This window comes from Castor canadensis, chromosome 10 (assembly GCF_047511655.1).
Source record: "Castor canadensis chromosome 10, mCasCan1.hap1v2, whole genome shotgun sequence".
Classification (NCBI taxonomy): domain Eukaryota; kingdom Metazoa; phylum Chordata; class Mammalia; order Rodentia; family Castoridae; genus Castor; species Castor canadensis.
The window spans coordinates 122,062,637-122,082,855 of NC_133395.1; positions in this window are offsets into that span (position 1 = coordinate 122,062,637).

Consider the following 20,219-nt stretch of genomic DNA (forward strand, 5'->3'; position numbering starts at 1 on the left):
ATAACTGGCTTAACAGGCACACACCACCCTACAGGACTTACCTGTTGAGATGGGGTATGGCTAACTTTTTGCCCAGGCTGGCCTTGAATCTCAATCCTCTTGAATAGCTGGGATTACAAGTGCATACCACCATGCTGAGCTTGCAAACTCATTTCTAAGAGTAAACCCCTATGAATTGCCACGACGTTTAAATTACATGTGACTCGAATATTCTGGTTTCTAATGCATCATCGTGTAGATTGATAATCAAATTAAGGTTGTAACTTCTGGATGATCTGAATTATTGGAGATTCTGTCACTCATGACTCCTCCCGATGAGATCACCTGTACCTCTGCATCAGCACACCTGTCGTTTGGGCATCATCACCATGAACTGTGGATCGAACCCTTAACTGTTGCTGTGATTTTGTGGCCTGCTTAACAGCAGATGCTCTTTGACCCGAATTGACAACTCCTTATTGAACTGTAAATCGCCTGTTTCCTCCATCTCTTTGTGGCCATTAACCTAGTGTGACTGGATTAACTCATTTAGCTTCTTGAATCTTGAAGTCCGGAGTCTTCATTATCTGATGGAGCAAAAATAAGTAGGTATCTTTTAAAAAGATTCCTGTCCCATGAAAGTGACAGCACGTAGGCAAACAGGCTATGCTGTGCCAAGTGCACAGGTGTGATCTTAAAATAATCCCAGGGACCAAAACAAACAGAAAAAGTCATCTCCCTCCTTTGCTTTCAGAGTTATGAGCCCTCTTTCTACCAGAAGTGGGTTTTATTTAGAGAAGCTACTAAGCTTTCTCACATGTTCAGGACAGTCTGTGTGGGCAGTTATCTCTGCTGCTGCTGCTGAGGCCAGCCTCCTGCCTCCAAGGTGGTTCCTGAGGAGGCCACGTACGATGGGGACTTGGCAGAGAGCACCTGCTGGGCACACACAGACACTGAGTGCCACTGTAGCACCATGATCAACGGCCATGGCCTGCTTATTTCTTCATGGCCACCTCATTCCCTTCATTCTGTGGGAATGGACATAAACCAAGTTCAACCTGGGGGGTTGAACTCAGGGCCTTGTCGTTGCTAGGCAAGTGCTCTCCCATTTGAGCTACACCCCCGGCCCTTTTGGCTTGAGCTATTTTTCAGATATGGTGTCATGTTTTTGTGCAGGTCAGCCTGGACCATGATTCTCCTATTCACACCTCCCAAGTAGCTGAGATGATGGGTGCATACTACCATGCCTGGCTTACTGGTAGAGATGGGGTCTTGCTAACTTTTTACTCTGGCTGGCCTCATACTACAATCCTGCTTTTCTCATCCTGAATAGCTGGGTTTTCTTTCTTGATTACTCAAAGCCACTTGTGCGTGATCAGTATGACACTCTTTGAACAGCAGAGAGATCTTATGAGATGCCAGTTCTGCTCCTGGTGCCACGGATGTAAGACAGAGCAGAGGTCAGTAAAGTCTGGAAGTTCACATCCTGGTGGGAGGTGGCAAGGAAACAAAAAACCACTAGATCCTTGACTGAGAGAGGTACTAGATGAGTGAACACACTCGTGAGAAGGAGATGTAAGGACAAGATTTTTTTTTCTTTTCTCTTTTATTTTAAGACAGGGTCTCAGTATGGATACCAGGCTGCCTGGGATCCATAACTTGCAATCCTCCTGCCCCCACCTCCAAAGTGCTGGGATTACAGGAAGGCACCACCACTCCCAGCTAGGACAGGCTTTGTGATGAAGTATGAAGTTACTCTTGGGCAAAGATGAACATGTGGGCTTGTGTTAGGGTTGTCTTTAAAGGAGACTACCTTGTGCCCTTTGTCTACTATGACACAAGTAAAATGAAGAGTTTTTTTTATATAGCTTGCTTTCTCTTTGAACTTACAAAATAAGCACCCACCCATCTACATGGGCCAGGGATAGTAATCCTGAGAAGGTGACTTTCACAGTCAGGGGCTTGACACCAAACCTGCACAGCTACCCTGTCCCTGTCATACCTCCAGTCCACCCCCCCACCGGCACACGCATGACAGCAGGACATAGTGTAAACTGCAAGCGAGGTTCTACCTATGACTCTTGAGGACCATGCTGTGGCAGGTTCTGAACACAGGGAGGATCTGAGCACCCAGACATGAGCTTGTCAGAGTGCTGGTGAGAAACTGGGCGACAGCCTCCAGCTGGCAGTGGGCAAACACCGTGGGGTTACGAGGCAGCTGAAGCTGTGCAGGGAGGATGCCCAGGATGGGTCAGATGGTTGCTAGAAGCAGCAGCCACTGGCAAGAAGGGGCAGGTAGCTGGGCACTGGCACCGGTGTCTCACACCTGTAATCCTAGCTACTGAGGAGGCAGAGATCAGGAGGCAGAGATCAGTTGTAAGCCAGCCTGAAAAAATAGTTCAGGAGACCCTATCTTGAATAAACCCTTCACAAAAATGGGCTGGTAGAGTGGTTCAAGGTGTAGGCCCTGAGTTCAAACCCCAATACCGTAAAAAAAAGTAAAAGAAAGGAGGAAGAGGAGGAGGAAGAAGAGGAGGGGTGGGTAGAGGGACTGGTGTCTTACTGAGCAGTGGAGACTGGTTGGGGTGTGACAGGACACAGGCAAACAGAAAAATCACAAAAATGACAGCACCGGAACCGTGGGTGCCAGTGGCAAAGTGCCCTCTGCTGTCCTCAAGCTGTAAAGCCGTGTCTACAAAGCCAGTCTTCCCTGTTTCTTGGAGTACTCAGGAGACTCAACAGACCACATGGTGACATTCAGTTTTTTTTTTGTTGTTTTTTTTTTAAGGATTCTTATCCTCACAATAAATACTAGTCACATTTCATGCTAACTCTCTGCCCCCTGGGACAAATGATTTGGTACAATTTAACAAAACTATCCATGTGTTTACCCTTTAATGGAGCAATCCCAGTCTGGCAACTTAATATGGATTTACACCTCCAAGAACATAAAAATAAGCCTACACGAGGTTATTTGTTGCAGCATTGTTTGAAATTGTAAACTACTGAAATAACATAAATGCTTGAACATAAGAAAGTAGTTTCATAAAGCAATGGAGTAGTACACAGCTGTGAAAAAAAGGAAGACACTATGAGCTGATATGGGGTAATTTCCAGAAATCAAAGACTACTATTGAACAGCTAAAATGATCAAGGCATAAATTCAGAGACTGTCACACAAAATATCAAAAGACAAAACAATTGAGCGGGCCTCTCGTTTTGTACTCTCAGGTGAGTGTAACTCACACCCCAGGGCACCACACACTGAGGTAGCAGCTGCTACAACGTGTAGCTTGTATGTTGCAATTTCTTCTTAAAGAGAAACAAACTATCCCAGACACATTGAAACATGCAGTATCAACCAGCTGCAGGTTTAGCGAAGCTGATGCAGGAGAACGTGAACATGGGGAAAGAATTAAAACAGTGAAGCCGGGTGCCGGTGGCTCACGCCTGCAATCTTAGCTACTCAGGAGGCAGAAATCAGCAGTTCGAAGCCAGCCCAGGCAAATAGTGCATGAGACCCTATCCTGAAAAAACCCATCACACACAAAAAAAGCTGGTGGAGTAGCTCAAAGTGTAGGCTCTGAGCTCAATCCCCTGTACCGCAAAAAAAAAAAAAAAAAAAAAAAAATCAAACTGAACATTTAAACAACTGTAGTCCAGCAAGGAACAATTCAGAGTTTTGCTGGACTTTAATTACTTATCTAGCCTACTCAGTACTGCTTTATTTTTAATTTTTACTGCAGGGCTCATGGGGGTGGGGGAGATCTCTGCTTTGAAAGCTTGCCTTCTGTGATTTTTTGCTCTTTCACGGCCCCCTTTCCTCTGAAAGGCCCAGAGGCACGGGTGCAGTGTCAGATGATCACCAGCAGAGGGCACCAGCGATCAGCCGGTCCGCATTGCGCAGCGTGGGGCCCCAAGCCAGACCGGCCATCAGGGTTCAAAGAGAAGGGCGCCGGGTGAGTCCGTAGCACCAGCAAAGGGAGAGGGGACATGGGACACAGGCACTGATGCTAAGCACAAGAAGTCTGGGCGTTTTCTAAACATCTGAAGAGAAAAATGATAGGAAAAAAAAACACTCATGTAAAAACGAAATCCTTCAACACCGCCTCACCCCCTGCTTATCCCTGATCCTAGTTGCAAATAAAAGATCCTTAGAGATCCGTAGTCATTGTCAGCACTGATGTGGACTACGCTCTGGGAAACCACGAATCGTTATTTCCTTTCGTTTATTAGTCAATCAGAGATTGATTTAACACTTACTGTACGCTCAGTGCCAAATCACATGTTATGGGAGGGGCAGCAGAAGGTGTGCACCCTAGACATCAACTCAAATCTGAAGCTTCCTCGGGAAAATTCAATCTTTAAGTCAAAGGATTTTTTAAAATGAGTGAGGATGGTAGTAATTATGCATTTTAGAAAAATGCTTAACAAAAATCAGCACAGACCCAAGAGGTCTGTGTTCTTGATTAAAATCAAACCACAGAAAAAGACACCAGAAATTGCTACATCTAACACTATGCGATTTCTGATTTTCTTGGCAATTTAGATCGTTAGACTTATGGACAAACCTTTCCTTTGCCTTGTTTCTTATATTAGCCCGATAATAATGGTGGAATCAAACACTCATAATAGCCCTTACCTGGTGCCATTTACTTGAGAAGAACTCCATTTACACAAAGCCATTAATTGGTGCAAGAACTCTGTGAGATAGGTACTCTGTGTCTCGGTTAATTTCTCATTGCTATAACAAATTATCCCAGACAGTAATTTACAATGAAGAACAATTGCTTTCTCACAGTTCGGGAGACTGGGAAGTCCAGTCTTGCGGTGACAAAACGTGGCACAGGATGACACACAGTGAGACAGTAAGTGTGTATACTTTGCCCTCTCTTCTTGTTCTTATGAAGCCACCATGGGGTTCCCATCTTCATAACTTCATCGAACACAGATGACTTCCCAAGGGCTCCACCTGCAAATACCATCAATATATGAATTTGGAGATTAAATTTCTAACATAGGAAGTCTCGGGTGACATCCAAACTATGGCACATGACCAAAGCTGCACAGCTAACACACAACAGAGCAGGATTTGAACTCAAAACGTCTGTATCCAGGCTCCATGCGTCTAGTCATGATCTTCTACTTCCTAGTATTACACATTAATCACAGCATACCCATCCACAAACAGTGAACTTCCACATAGGAGCAACTTATTCCCCCTCCCTTATATTCCCACTGTCAGTCATTCTACATCAATTACTTCTCCTAGCCTTCACTTGCTCCTTCCTCTCCTATGAAATGTCACACCATGTCACAGGAACCTTGACATCAAAGACAAGCCAGCATTCTTTTGTTGTTTGATTTGGATATTTTTTTCCCCCAAAAGAACATTGCATCCTACTCTGACTTTTTTCTTAATCTAATTTAAAATGTGTAGTTTAAAAATTAATCACCCAAATTACTAGACAGCAAACATCTGTCACCCTCTCTCTCCTTATCCCCAAGGTAATTTTGTCAGGTCACGTGGTGGCCTCCTTCTGTATCTTCCCAAAACGCTCTTAAATCTTCCTTCCCCTTTTGGTAGCAGCTGAGGGCTCCCCGCCTCCATTCTGGGCTTTTTTTAAACAGCCACTGAATAGGCCTCCAGACCCCCATCAACCCCACAAAACCCCATCAGACAAGGTTTGGAAAACACAGCTCTGGACGGGGGCTGTTTCTTGCTCTAGAAACTTCCAGGGTCTCTCTGGCCTAAAGAATTCAGTTCAGCGTCCATGAGAGTGTCTTCCACCGGGCTCCAGCTTGCTTTCACTATGCTCTGGTTCACAGAGATACTTCAGTCTATAGGCAAATGCATGAAGACAGAAAATAGGATGGGGGTACGAGGGCCCAGTGGCAGGCTAGAGAGTAGTTAGTGCACAGTGGGGACAGAGTTCCTGAGGGGAGGATTTGGGAAACAGACAGTAGTGATGGTTGCACAGCATGGTGAATGCGATCACTACCACTGATCTGCACACTTACAAACATTTAGCCAGCCATGGTTGTGCATGCCTGCAGTCCCAGCCACCTGGCTGGGAGGGTGAGGCTGAGGAGGGAGAATTGCTTGAAGCCAAGAATTTGAGACTAGCTTGGACAACATAAGGAGACTGTGTCTCCAAGAAACAAAACACAACAAACAACATTTAAAATGCCAGTTTTGTTATGTACATTTCAACACAAAGTTCAAAAAGTGTATTCATTTTAGCCCAACTGCAAGAATGGGTTCTCTCTCTCTCTCTCTCTCTCTCTCTCTCTCTCTCTCTCTCTCTTTCTCTCTCTCTCTTCCTATCTTTTTCTTTTTGAGTTATATATAAGGCAGAAAAAAATGATTTCTTCATAGGGTTGACAATTATTTCTCAAACCTCACAATACTCATGGCTCCTTCCGATGAGTGACATGTTAGAATAAAAATCTCCTGGTGTCTCTGGTGGTTTTATTGCTTTCCTGCTGAAAGTTTATAGGAACATTCTTTTCTTTCGTCTCAGTGAGTGCCGGCCTTCTGGAAAACTACCAACGAGCCAGGCAAGTTGGTTTCATGGACTCTGCCTTTTAATCAGATACTCCCTTGTGCAATATTTTCCCAGGGGAGGTCATACATGCTCTGATTGTCACATGCACTCTGGAGTCTTACCACTGTTCTTTGAAAAGCAAGCTGGCTGATAGATGTCCTAGACTATGTACAAGTCAAATTTTTGTCTGAAAATTTTAGCATTCCCCCTTTAAAAAAACAGACATTGATTTTCACACATTTAGAATCTAATCTCTTTAAAATGATGCTACAGTTATTGTATAATAGGTTTACTGTCACCCAGACATCTCAGTTTAAGGAGCTCATATGTCCAGAGGAAAAACACTAAAGCAGGCTTTGTTTAAAGAATGCTCCTTAAACAAGGCAGAGGGGACATTCTGGGAACATGGTCACCAGAAAGCAACTCCTCTGGCCCCCTGCTCACTCCTGAGTGTCCTCACAAGGTCTTCCTGAAGCTTTGGGGCAAGGATTATGCTGAGGCCTTTGGCCCTGTGTGAGCCCTAGTAGAGTAAACCAGGGGAAGTATTTGCCCCAGGGGCTGAGAAAGTACCTAGAAACCAGTCTTGAGGTGTTAACAGTAAGGACAAGAGACTGGGAAATGCTGGAAAGAATTTGCCGACAGTCCCCAGTGATTCTTGTGATGAAACTTGATAAGGAATGTGTCTCCAGGAAGGGTATTGGTGACAGCCCTGGTTGTTATGGTCCCTAATCCCTCAAGCCCCTCTCCCTTAACACACACACAGAATCACAGGAGAAAGTCATCTGAAAGGCCTATGACTTCCTACATGCAACCCTGACCGCAGACAGGTAGAGTCACATGTAAGACAGAAGAACAACCTAAGCATCGACCCAGGCAAGATGTCTCCCTTCTGTCACGCTCAACAAAAGTTATTCCAAGATATGCAGAGAGTCAGAAATGATAACACCCAATATCCCTTTCCAAGGAAAGAACTGACTCAAAACCAACTGCCGATGAATCAGAAGGAAGACCTTAAGACAGACGAAGATAATAGGATAATTGGATGAGATATGATGTCTCCAACTTCATACACCCAAATCTCATACCCCAAATATCGTTTTAAAACTATAGTAATCAAAATAACATGGCGTTGGCACAAATGTAGAGTACTTAATGGAACAGATGAAGAAAGTCCAGCTCCTAATCCCCCACCTACATAGACAACTAATGGTTGACAAAGGCACAGAGGTGACTCAAGAATGGGGAGTCACTCGTCAATAAGCAGTGCTGGTGCATTTGGATATTTACAGATGCAAACGAGAGAATCTATCCCCGTGTCTCATCATACTAAATGCTAAGATTATAGAAATTCTGCAAGAAAACAAAGAGAGAAAATCTTTGTGACCTTAGATTAGCAAAGATTTATTAGATACAATATCAAAATCCATAAAAAGAATGAATTTATATTAGGCCTCCTCAAAATTCATATATTTAAATGTGCATAACTAACTACTAATAAAGAGGAGTGGCTCAAAATTCCAGTAGAAAGCAGGCTATGACATTCCAAAGAGTGGGGAGTACTGTGTTGTACTTGCTGCTCCTGTCTGATTCCATAGTCCTTTTGTGAACAAGGGCTCAATGACAAGGGTTGTCAGTCACAGAAAAAGACCACCTTAAGCAAAAGACATGCTTAAGGAAGACATGGAGGTCTATAGGCTGCAAGTGAAGCCTAAAGAACCAGATTCAGAACAGATTTCCACAGCCTGGCCATCTTCTTCAGAAGCCAAAGCCAGGATGAAGTCATTGTAGAACCGGTTCTTCGGTATGTCCCTTCAAGATTCAAAGAGTGGGAGGGAGAGTCCGCCTGGTGCAAGTCACTGTTGTGCTTCTCCTTGTCAAGACTAGCTCCCAAAGTCCTCAGACCATGCACTTGTTGGGGGAAGTCATTCCTTCAAAAGGTATCAGGGTGTGTCACCAGGAAAAGATAAGGTGATCTTGGGCAAGAAAGAGGCACTGTCTGATCTGCTTGAGACCTTTCACTGATTAGATGATTGAGTCTTATACAGGGGGTGTGGCCTTCCCCAGGTTACACTCTATTCCACTGGGTGTGAAAGTAGTGTCATGATTTGTGAATTAATAATAGTAATCAAATTATAAAATACCATCTTCCGCTGAGTCTTGGTCTCAGCCATCTGACAGGAATTCAAATATCATCACTGGACATGGAGCTGGAGGTGGGGACAAGGGTAGGCTGCCATGGCTGGGTCATGGAAAAATCTCTCCTCTACTCTGTCCTCTGTGCCTCTGCCCTCCCCACAGGAAACACTGTGTCCTCCTCTTTGGGATCGTTCTCTCAATGAACTTCAGCTTTGGGGGGAAATTCAGGGAGGTAGGCTGTTATCAGGTGGTTCCTACTTAGAGCTCTGAATTCAAGTTCACATTCAAATTCTTTAGTCGATAAGTCTTTGGCAGGTGGGACTGCCATAACCAGGTGCCACACACCAGGAGACTTAGATGACACAGATTTGTCTTCTCACAATTCTGGAGGCTAGAGTCCAAGATGAAAGTGTTGTTAGTGGTGAGTTCTAAGGCCTCTCTTGGCTTATAGAAGATCACCGTCTTCTTTTCCTTGACTGGTACCGGGTTTGAACTCAGGGCTTCACACTTGCTCGCAGGTACTCTGCTACTTGAGCCATGTGTCAAGCCTTATGACGATCTTCTTTCTGGGTTTTTACATGGTCTTCTCTGTGGGTGGCCCTGTGTCTTAATTTCTTATATAGACACCAGTCCCATTGCATTAAGGCCCACCCTATGACCTCATTTACCTTTTTTCCTCCTTAAAGACCCTATCCGCAGATGCAATCACATCCTGAGGTGTGGGGGCAGAGGTTAGGGTTTCCACATAGAAATCGGGGAGGCACATATTCAGACCATAACACCATGGGAACCCACAATGAGGGCAGAGAAAGAAGAAGTAGCAATTGTTTTGCATTGGCTTGACTTGGGCACACACTACAGCCAGGTTAGCTGTCCCCTGACCCCCCTACTTTTGAACTCGGCTTCAGCCCTGTGTTGTTCTGCATTGTTAATTAAGCCAGAGAACTGCTAGCATATGTAACAGGGGGCCGAACTGGTGGGCTGTGAATTCAGAGGCAGGCGGGTAGGAGGAGTGGAAGCTGGGTGTTGTCACGAACCAAGTTCACCCTTTATGTTCTAAAGATTCACAGAAACAATTTGCAAGTGACTTCTAAGCCCCATTCCATTATTTCATTGGACAAAGTAGAATTTCCTCATCTTAACTGCCCTCCTCCCAGGGTCCCACTTTGGGGAACAACCCAGCAAAGTGTGAAAACCCAGGCTTTGGGTTAGGCTGTGCTTGACGTTGGGGTCTGTGGCTGATGGCCACTGTGACCTTGGCCACAATAACTTCACCATGGCTGTAATTTCTTGTCTATAACACGGGCATTGCCCAATCTACAGGGCCTCTGTTCTGGTGGGATCAAGTGATAGTACATGACGTGCCTGACAAATGCCGGGTCCAATAAGTGCTAATTATGATTTCTTATGGAGCTACCAAGAAATATAGAATCCTACCTACTCACTTCAGAATTACTAGGTGGCTGGAGGAAATACTTTAGTCTCAATGTGACTTCTCCAAATAGAAGCACGAACCTGCTGAACTGTCTAAGAGTGCAGGTCTCTGAAGACTCAATCCATTAAAAACAGGAAGTAGGGGTGGACATCCCAGTCTTGGAGCCTGGTACTTTATGATGTACAATGGCCCCTGGCCCATCCCCACCTCCTGCAGACTCTTGCTTCCCACACGCTCCTAGCAACCTCACCTCTCTTGCTTTCTAGAAGCAGCAAATTAGAAAGTGAAGGGAGAAAGTGCTTAGAAGCAGGCTCACTGACAGTGGCAAGAAGTGACAGCTGACAGCTTGTCAGCTGAAGAAGAAGAAAGAAAATTAAAAACCACAGCAAACACTCCCAGGTGGCCCAATAATCCCCTGGGCCTCTCTGGCCAGCACAATGATTGATGTTGGAGAGGATGACCTGTGGACCTGCATGCCCCACCTGGAATGGCCCTCCATCCCCCTGGGAGAATCCGGCCACTCCTCGGCTCCCCCAGCTCTCTACCCTTCCTCGTGGAGATGGTCACCAAGTCCCATCAATTCACTCGGAAACATAACAGGAGAGTCTGGTGCCTGACAACAGGGAATGGATGGCCTGAAATCTTAGCACTCAGTTCCCAACACTCTACTGTGACCACTTTATTGCCTGCTGGATGATTGCACAAGGGACTTCTATCTGATCTTCCTGTTGGGGAAGGGCTGCTGAGCATCGAGGGCTGTTGAGCATCTATAGTGTGCTAAACAACATATGCTCATAGTTCTCTTCAAATAAAAAAAAGTCACCTCCTGACAGGGGCTATAGAAGTTATTAGAAGTATTAAAAATCTATTTTAAAAATAAGATGATATATAATGGATTATAAATTAGGTTGGATAAGACTAGATATATACATGTATCCCTAGCTAGCTATCTACCTATCTATCTAGCTAGCTATCAACTATTATCTAATGGATTATCTGTCACAGTGTATTAGAGAAAGTGAAGTAATTAGCTCAGTGATTCAGAACTTGAACACCACTTCTTCTTCCTTACCTCTTCTTCCCTGAGCTGTGTAGACAGTTGAGGGAATGCTAGGGAGGTAGGTGTGGCTGGACCTCCAACAGACCAAGTTTGGTTTTCCTTTTTGTTTGTATATCTTGCTTTATTGTTCTGTGTCTATGTCATTGTGAGTGTGATTGGCTCTTGTTTTTTGTTTGTTTGTTTGTTTTGCTGTGTTGTGTTTGGTTGTTGTTTCTCACATGTAAAATCTCTCCAGTGCCTGCCTCTTGCTCCTACTGGGTTCTGGCTTGTGAATACTCCACCAGCTACTAAGGCTGGAAGGCAGGTCTACACTGCTGTGAGGGGTTCCTGGTGTGTATGCTACTTTGTAAGAGAAAACTTCCATCTGCAGGTCTTCTACTGCTGGAACCCTTGAGGCAGGGTGCAGTGTCCACGCTCACCTCTGGGTTATTATTCTCCACTCACTTTATCTGAGGCTAACCTCCAGGAGAGCCATTAACACAAATGGCTCCAAGAACTTCAGCTCCATAGAAAAGAGTCCTCTCCCCTAACTCTGGGCCGAATGCAAATGTGCTGCGTATCTTTAATGCAGCATCCTCCTGATCAATTAAGTTGATAAAGTGTTTTCCAATTATGAGTCTTAAGTGGAGCATTTTGCCTGCTCAGAAGCAATTGGCCATTTAGCCTGAAAACCTTTTAGTGAGGATGTGAGTCGATTCCATGTAGGCACGTACTTGTTCTGCTGGTTTTGGGGAGCGGCCTTCATTAACAAATGCCTGTCATTAATGAAATACTGCTAGCCACACACCAGCACCTCCACTGCCTGCGTTCACACTGCCACCCCAGATTTTCCTTGGTGGTCTGTGTGCCGCATTGTAATTCCCCATTCTTGCTCAGAATCTCACTGATGCCTGGAATGTCCTGTCCTACGATCAATAGTGCTCAGTGTCTGTCTCCTGACGAGTCACTCAACCCCCAATGGCCATATTGCATTGCCCCGAGAGCAGCTGCCCTTACACGGTGACATTTTCCCTCCTCTGTCTCACAGCTTTGAGGCATATGTCATGGAATGTCACAGAGTCACATCAGAACTCCTCTTCCCTGCCAAAGCAAAGCAAGGATGAGCAGGGTTCCACACACAAGCCATGCGACAAAGGGCACTAGATATTAAGAATAACATATGTCTCACATTTCTTTGTTCTCCCAAGATAATGCTTATCGAAACTCCAACCATATTCTGTTTTATTTTAGTCTATGTTGTGCTCACATTCTAAGCAAGAGCCTGAGAGAGTGACAATAGTTCTCTTTTTTCCCTCAACACTTTGGGCCAATTTTACATTTTTATGGACTCGAAACTGATGCAAATAAAAATATGTTCACTTAGAATTGCCAGGGTTTGGGGGTATTTTTGTTCTTGTTTTTTTTTTGATATGTGACTTTTGACCTAAATTGGTCAAATAATTACACATTCTCAGCTTAAGTCACCTTCAAACTTTTAAGAGGCACTTTAGGTAACCACTATCTGTATATCTCCAAATACAATTCCTATTATCCTTGCCCTTCTCTCTCTGTTGAATTTCTCTCTGATCCTTTTATAAACAGCCTAGAACACATGTAAGCGATGCCAGAAAAATATGTACGCCACCTCTTCTGAGAGCTTGGGAGCACCAAAAAATGGTCTCTTCTTATTCTTAATCAAAGAAATATTTTCAAAATAAGATTTATATTTTCCACACACCAGCACCTCCACTGCCTGCGTTCACACTGCCACCCCAGACTTTGCTTTGTGGTCTGTGTGCACCATTATCCAAGAGAAGAAATTAAAATTGTCTGCACTTCTGTATCCCAGCGATAATGACTGTTAACATAGTCAATAGCTATCTATTCTCTCATAAACAGAACGTGATAAAAGCACTTTGCATATTTTGGAAGTCAAATTTAATGATAAAACAAAGTCAAGATTTGCTAGCAAACTGAAATAGCTTTCTACACTCAAATAATAAACAACTCAAAATGAACTTATTCCTGAGAAGCGCAGGCCAGTTCTGATAGAGCTGAGATTACCCAAAATACACAATTCCCAGCTTCTAATTATGGTATTTATGTTAAGTGTTTCTAATGAATGTGAAAAGCTTAACCTCAAAAGAGAAAGCAGCTTAGAGACTGGCAAGACGTCTGGATTTGTGTATCTGAAGGAGAAATTAGTGGCCTCTGAGAAAGGGTCCTCCAGGGAATTCTTCTTACGGCTCCTTCATCCATGTATTACCATAAAGCAATTTCTTTCCTATTTTTGGTTGATCACATTCTCAAAAGTAATTATGCTTCCCATTGGGAGGGGTATATACATCACCCTCCCGCTGACCAACTAGACAATGTCAACTTCCCTTTCTTTGTACCGCTAAGACAGTGGCTTGGAAAATATGAGCATGTGGCCAGCATTTGGTAGGAAATGCTGATCTTTTTATATCATGGGGAGCCCTGAGGATGGTGAGAATTCCCTCGGGACTGATGAGGGCTTTCAGAAAGACAGGCAGAGATGGGGTAGAACTGTGTTGATGGAAGACTTCATTGAGCTGCTTTCTGATGGGAATCGGTTACCCGGTCTGGAGAAGAGTGCTGGTATTTCACATACATTTTATATCCCTGATAACATTTCCATCTTTATTTATTTTTTTGGCTCTTAGAAAGGTTTTAATATTAATGTCGAACTTGAGATGTTTTTCTTTTCTTACTTGTTTCCTTTTCCCACTTTGTTGTAATTTCAGTTTGCTTAACTTTCCCTTTTTCCACATTCTTTTCTCTTCCCCAATTTTTTTCTTTTCTTCTCTTTATTCCTTCCCTCTCCTTATCTTCCTCTCCTTCCTCTTCTTTTCCCTCCCACTGTCCCTATCTCCTCCACAATAACTACTCACCTAGCAGTCAATTATACAACCTTTATGCGTTACCCCCATCCTTCCTATCCCTCTGCAATTCCTGACAATAGCACCCTTCCCCACACCGTCTGAACTTCATCTTTACACACACTAGGGACCTAGTACTCTGTAGCCCCCACACCTCATTCCTCTTCTTCCCCTCACCTGAGTCCCTCCTCCCAGTCTCCTATCACCATCATTTTAATTACTTAGGTGTAAATATCTATACAAACATTGTCATCTTTAGAGAAAAAAATAAAGGTAAGGAATAATATTCTTTCAGCCTTAGCCCAAATAATTTGCTCTTTGGGCCAGAAGCTTGTAAGCCTGGGAAGGTAGCAGAAATAGTCCACGTATGTACCTGGAGGAAACATGAAGATGCCATGGATGACTTAGCACTGCACCCATGCTGGATCATTTCACATGAGTACAACCATCCATGACTGCATCTCTGCAACAGCCACTCCCTGAAAGGGAGCTGCCACTTTCTAACTCACAGAACAGGAGCACCCCATGGGTTTTAGCCAACAGTGTCAACCTAAGCAGAGCACCCATGGGTTGTAGCCAACAGTGTCAACCTAAGCAGAACATCACCTGTGTGCAATTGGGATCCCAGTGGGTGGGGCTCTGGGCCCTGTCACATTCAAAGGAAGAGCAGTTTGACAAGAAGTGAACATCTAAAGCTGTCTGAAACTTTACTCAGTGTCACAAGAAAACTGCAATGGGAGACAGCAGTTTCAGTGCAAGGCACACTTACTTCCTTTACAAAACCTTCCTAGACAACTGTATTTTCAAACCCTTTCACACTCTTGACAGTGACTTCTACCAAAACACTACTCTCTCTTTGGAGCACTGAGGCTCTTCTGCCTCTGCCTCTCCTCTCCCTGTCTGATTTCTTTACTACATGAATCTCTCTTCTTTGTCTTTTGTTTCTCCATTAAAAAGATTCATTTTAATTTTAAATAGTTTATTTAAAACATAATGATTGTAGATACCACTTTGGTGCCATGTGACGTTTGATACATTGTGTAGTCAGGTTAAGCTCTTGTATCTCCTCAGTTTCCTTTTCTTTATGGCAGAAACACTCAAAATCCCTTTTTCTAAGTTTCTGACATACTGTATACAATTGCTACCTATGGTCATCCTACTGTACAATAGCACACCAGGATTTTTTTTTCTTGTTTAAGTGTAACTTAGTATCCAGTGATCAACTCCTCCCTACTCCTTGCTCTGCCCAGACTCTGGTAACCACCATTCTTCTCTCCATTTTGTAAGACTAACTTTTTTTAGATTCCATCTGAGCGAGATCATGTGTACTTGTTTCTCTGTCCTTGACTTATTTCCCCTAAGATAATGATCTCCAGTTCCACCCATGTTACAAATGACAGTTTTGCAGTCTTTTTCATGGCTGAGCAATATTCTTTTGTGTCTATATACTACACCTCCTTTACTTATTCATCAACTGATGGACACAGGTTGCTCACATTTCTTGGCTATTGTGAATACTACTGCAATAAACATGGGAGCACAGACATTTCTCTGACATACTGGTTTCATCGCCTTTTGATTTATACACAGGGACGGGCTTCCTGGATCACATAGTAGTTCTGTTTCTAGTTTTTTAGGAAACTCCATACTGTTTTCCATAATGGCAGTACTAATTTCCATTTCTCCAACAGTGTTCAAGGGCTCCCGTTTCTCCATGTCCTCAGAACACTTACTATCTTCACTAGCAGGATTACCTGCTCAACAAGGTTAACTCCAAGGGCTGACCAGGCAATCAAAAACCAAGAAATCTTTCTTTTGTAATGATATTAACACAGATAAACATATTCACTTTACAGATTCATAAGCATTTCTGCTTTCTATAATTGCAGGAAAACCTGGCCTTCCACCTGTCTACCTGCTCCAAAGACCCTACTCTCCAGTAGAAATACTGTCCACCTTTGAAGATTGTTTTATGCCTGCTCCCTTCCTCCTCCTCTTCCTCCTTCTTCTGTGGTACTGGGGTTTGAATTCAAGGCTTTGCACTTACAAGGCAGGCATTCTACCACTTGAGTCACACCTCCAGCCCTTTCTGCTCTGGTTATTTTGAAGATGGAGTCTCACTTTTTTGCTTAGGCCAGCCTGGATCGCAGTCCTCCTATTTTATGTTTCCCACTGTAGCTGGGATAGTAGGTGAATGCCACCATGCCTAGCTATGGCACACGGTCTTCCCAATCTTGGTCTCTCAAGTAGCTAGGATTACAGGTATGATCCACCAGTACCAGGCACCCACTCAACGTTTATATTCTCCTTATTCATTCAGTAAGCACTGTTGAACCATGTTGTTGCATTGGGCCATATGCTGGGTGCTGTGTTTACTAAGCTGGATAACTCAGACATTGAAAATGGTGGCACATGCAAATGGCTACAGAAGCCTGCCCAATGCTCTTTTATCTTTACATTGAAACACAGATGAGTAGATGTTGTGCAAGTAGTCAGATGAAGGAAGGCACAGGAAGGAGATGAAATCTGCATTAGAACATGATGCAGATGGGAGGGAGACATGTGCTAGGCAGAAGGAATGGTGCTTAACCACAGTTATCCTGGAGACTGTAAGGAAGAAACACAAGGGGAGCAAGAAAAGTGTGGAGGGTTCTCAGGTGGAAGGCAGAGACTTGGTCTCAGTTATGTAAGGGTGAAAAACGAGAGAAACAGACAGGAAGAAGAGAGCCCAAATGTATTCAATCTGAAAAAGAACTTTCTAGTGCACAAAACCAAATACTTAAATGCCACTTATTACCTGTAAGCACTACAAGTTGAATGTCCCTTTATCCTCAATGTTTGGGAACAGATGTGCTGCAGATTGCAGATTTTTTTCAGAGTATGGGACATAAATCTAAACATGAAATTCAGCTGTGTTTCATCTACACTTTCTACACACATAACCTGAAGGTAATTTTGTGCACTATTTCCAGTTTGCCTGTGCTTTCACTGTGACCCACGGTATGAGGGTCAGGAATGGAATTGTCCACTTGTAGTGTTATGTCAGTGCTCAGTAAATTTTGGATTTTGGAACATTTTGAATTTGGGGTTTGGGTTATGAATGCTTGACCTGTATATCCTTATGAATAAATACATATATTCATATTTAATTTATACACAGAATTACATATTACATATAGAACCATTTTATGTGTATAAATATGTGTACAGTGAGTCCTCATTACTGCACTTTACTACTATTATTCCCAATTTACAGGTACAGAAACTGAGGCACAGTGGGTAACATATCCCAGGTGCCACAGTTGGTACTTGGTGACCCTGCAGGCTGTCTCTGGCCTCTCAGTGGACTTGCACTGAGGTCTACCCCTGAAGGTCTCTGAGTAAGAGCTGGGTAGCCCTTCCCCAGGAATACTCTCCAAGGGACCTCCTGTACCGCTTGAGGCTGAGCTGTGTCACTTCTAAGGCCCCTTCCTTCTGTGAACCCGTGAGGCTAGTATCTTGTCTCAAATTTTCTTTCTAGGCCTACAACCTATAACTCATTGCCACATTTCTTTGAGTCTCCTTTCATGCTCCGTTCAAGAGTCATGAACTTAGCCAAATGGCAAAATTCTCTTAGTTTCTCCTCCATGTGTCTTCTTGCTCTTTCCTAAATCTTGGCCGTATAGGCTGATGCAGACTTTCTGGTAAAGTCTTTCCACCTTCCCTCTTGCTGTCAGGTTTTTTTATTCATATTTACTCCTTGTTCCTACTACATCACTCAGCTCCAGAAATGAGTGTGGCAAAGGCAGGATTTATTTCTGAGAGTGTGCTGAGAATCAGAAGGGGGAGGGCAGGAAGGGCTATGGCTGGCCATGCTGTAATCGGCACAGCCCTTGCCATGGCAGTAGCCTTTGTAGACACTTGGCTCTTTTGACTAAGAACTCCTCAGGCTTCAAGAGCAGAGCAACAGGACAGATGAAGAGGACAAAGTGAGCTGTGTATGCCAAGTGTGGCCTCTCAGGCTGGAGGGCTTTAGCTGAAGGGTCTCTCAGCCTTGGCATGCAAAAGTGAGGCATTCCCCCATCCTGGCAGAACTAGAAGAATCCTCAGACACTTGTATTTGTCTCATGAACAGCTGGCGACTCCTATATGAATCAAATCAAGCATTTTGCTGCCTAGAAATGCTTCAAATTCTATTTTTAAGATGAAGATTTTCCCAAAATGTACCTCATGGAAGATTTACTTAAAACATTTTGTCCTCAGCACACCATTTTGTGGCGAGGGCTAAAGCTTATTATAGAAATTACTCCAACTTACAGCTTGGCTGGGTCAATAATATTGATTGATGAGCCCAGGATGTCAACCCTGTTCTTTAGCCTTGTCATGTTTGTGGTGAATGTCCTTTCCTCTGCTAGCCCCTCCCTCCCTAAAATGATAAATGTCAGGGAAAATGGAAACTATCACATTTGTTTCAGTCAAATGAAGCAAGATGCAGCTGCCTCTTCACTCTGGAACCTGTCCTGGCATCGATTCTGTCACAGGGACTTGGGTGGGTATGACTTGTCCCTTTTGAGCTCATCTTTATGGCATGTCTGCTATGCTCTGCACTGTCACCTTTCTAAGACCTGCAGCATGACTCTCCAAGCAAAGGAGATGTGCAGCTAGTAGATGTCCAATCTGAGACGTAAAAGCTGGAGTGAAAGAAAGACAACTCCTGAGATGTGACTTCCAGGGTTGCTACTGAATCTGCCTTTATTCTCACAAATATACAGAGCTCCTTGAGTTGGCAATGGGGTTACATACTGATAAATCCATTGTCAGGTGAAAATATTGCAAGTCAGAAATGAATTTAGAACACAAAACCTCTGCATTTTGCAACACAGTGCACTGGAGAGTGTTGGTTGCTTGTCCTTGTAACCATGTGGATGACTGGGAGCTGTCGATTGCTGCTGCCACCACCCACCATCATGGAAGAAGATGGACTGCACATCACTGGCTCAGGAAAAGATCACAGTTCAAAATCTGGAAAGTGGTTTCTATTGAATGTGTATCACCTTTGCATCACTGAAGATCAAAAAATCCAAAGTAAAAAAAAAATAGAAATTCCAGCCAGGTGCTGATGACTCATGCCAATAAGCCTACCTACTTGGGAGGCTGAGATTGGGATGATCATGGATCAAGGGCAACCTGGGAAAAGTGTTTGTGAGACTCCATCTTAACCAATACCTGGGCGCAGTGGTGTGTACCTGTCATCTCAAGCTACATGGGAGGCTGAGATCAGAAGGATCATGGTTCCAGGCCAGCCCAGGAAAAATGTTTGTGAGATGCCATCTCAGTGGAAGAAAAGTTGGGTATGGTGGTATGCACCTGTCATCCCAGTAATAGCAGGAAGTGGAAAATAGGAGGGTGATGGTCTGTGCCTCCTTGCACAAAAAGAGAGACCCTATTTTCAAAATAACCAGAGTAAAAAGGATTTGACATATGGCTCCAGTGGTAGAGTACCTACCTAAAAAGTGCAAAGCCCTGAGTTCAAACTCCATTATAGCAAAAAAAAAAATCATAAATTCAATTATTGCAGGTTGGGGACTTTCTATTCCCCTAAACCAAGCAGCACCTCTAGAGGTCTGTCTGAATCCACTCCTCCTATGCCACCATCATTAAAGAGGGTAGTGGATTAGGGCCCTCTGTGAAAAGAAGCAGAAATCAAAACCAGAGACATTGTACCTACCAAAAGATTTTCCTACCTTCAAATAAAGTACAGAGCTGGGTGCCGGTGGCTCACCCCTGTAATCCTAGCTGCTCAGGAGGCAGAGAGCAGGAGGATTGCAGTTCGAAGCTAGCCTGGGCAAATAGTTCCTGAGACCCTATCTCAAAAAACCCTATCACAAAAAATTGGACTGGTGAATTGGCTCAAGGTGAAGGTCCTGAGTTCAAGCCCCAGAACCAAAATAATAATAATAATAAATAAATAAATAAATAAAAAGTACAGCTGGGCACCAGTAGTTCATGCCTGTAATCCTAGCTACTCAGGAGGCAGAGACCTAGAGGATCATAGTTGGAAGCCAGCCCCAGGCAAATAGTTCATGAGACCCTAGCTCGAAAAAACTACCACAAAAGAGAGCTGTTGGAGTGGCTCAAGTGGTAGAGCACCTGTTTAGCAAGCATGAGGCCCTAACTTCAAATTCCAGTGCTGCAAAGTACAA